Here is a 1980-nt window from a genome sequence, read left to right on the forward strand (position 1 = left end):
CTAGTAAGACATAAACAGGATTTAATATTTGCAGAGAGTTTTCCCATTGAACCTTGCACTCTCGGTAGCCATAAATGTTCCCAGTAATTAATCCCTGATCTTTAGTACTGTAGTACGTTGCTGTAGTCACAGCAGATAAAAACTGACGGTCAGGAAAATACGCAAAGGTTTTTTTTAAGAATTTGAATATGATATTCAAATGTAGCAAAGCCGAGTTGATTATTTGGCGCTGCTAGTCGTGATGTCACATGTTTGACTTCCCATATTATGTCAGGTCTGTCTACTGCTGCAGGTTGGATAATGGAAATGTAATGACTGTGCACCCTGTTAAAATGTAACTTTTACTGCCTGTATTTATGTCTAAATTATATAGTGAATCATAAGCCTTCACATACATCAGATCAAAGAGTGCCGAATCCACCAATAATGGTGGAATTTGCCAATCTAGGGGCTCCAGACAGATGTTTGAATTCACCCAAGCCATTTGTTCTCCGGACAGAAAAGCACCGACAGCAACCTTCTCCTCTCTTCCCAATGAAATCACATCAACGATAGTCTCAGTTATCATGTATATGGATAATTGTAGGTGGTAGTACGTGAAACGGTAGGGTGCGGCATGATTTTGTGAGCCTTTGAATCCCTGTGCCATGTATTGCCCCCCCTCTGGTTTTTCACTAATCTTTACCTTTGCTAGTATATTATGGAAGTAAAAATACAGTATATTCTCCTCCACTGTAGTTTTCTGAGGCTACTCCATTTATATCAGTCAGTACCAGGACTTGTGCACAACTTGACCATGTGAGGGGTGTACCGATAGTGGATGCATGGGTTACAGGTGCACCGAGGCACTGGAGCCTAAGAAGGCCCTATAGGAGCCTTTGGTATATATGAGCATGTTATTACTACTTAATGACCCATGATCGTTGGCGGCCCATTGAAAGGTCCCAAGTCACACTACTGACTGTTTCCCTAAATTGGAGGTACCTTACCGTATTGAAATTATTGCTATTGTCATGCAAAATGTTTTGGAAATGCCGCCATTGTTATGTGACACTCATAAGTGGCCGCGCCTGGGGCTGTCCAGGATTAAAATATTGACAGTATAGATCATACATACGAGATTAGTCAGGGTAACTTAAATGGAAGATGAACTGCAGTACCCGGAGTGGTCACTAAACCATGGATGGAGCTGTTGTGTTCCGCTCCGTACATTGCATATATTTGGAGCAGATATCAGATGATTGTTGGGGGTGCTGGGAGTCGGACCACCATTGATCTGATCAATCGTTTAGTCCCTTTGAAAGCTTGAGCCTTAAAGGGGTTGTCCAATCTTAAGCTACTAGTCTGCAGTCACTCAATGTAACTGCAGACTTGGGCATCCCCACTTGGCGCGCACTGCCAGGAGTGGCGGCGCATGACTGCTAGAAAGCGATTTTCATACATGCGGTCACGTGCCGACTAGATGGGTGCTTCATTACTCAATGCAAGTGTATTGAGGAGGTCAGATACAATCTATTCGGAATATGGCTCCCAGCGCTGCGATGTCCGGATTCACAAGTCTGCAGTCACATACACTTAAGACTAGACAACCCCTTTAAAGAGGCATGCCCTTTATTCCACAGGATATGCGATGAATGTCTGACTAATGCGGGTCCTTCAATCTGGAGGTCTCCGAAGTGGGGCTTGCATCTTTTTGATATGCAATCAATGTTAAACTGATATGACCCCTTAAAAGAGGTAAGAGATAGATGATAACTGTCTGATTAGTGGGGACATGACCTCCTCTCTAAAAATGAGACTGTAGTCATGACCCCCACCCTGCGGTATAACCCTGGCAAAAAAAAGTTTAATTGGAGTGTCGGTAGAGCATGAAGTGGATAAGTGATGCATATATTTGGCCAGAACACCCCTTTAAAAACAACTTCCTTAAACTTTGCTGCAAGTTAATTGTTGCCCTAATAAAATGTCTACAAAATATGA

This window comes from Phyllobates terribilis, unplaced genomic scaffold (genome assembly GCF_046119375.1).
Source record: "Phyllobates terribilis strain yellow unplaced genomic scaffold, ASM4611937v1 Scaffold_5__5_contigs__length_657084704, whole genome shotgun sequence".
Taxonomy (NCBI): Eukaryota; Metazoa; Chordata; class Amphibia; order Anura; family Dendrobatidae; genus Phyllobates; species Phyllobates terribilis.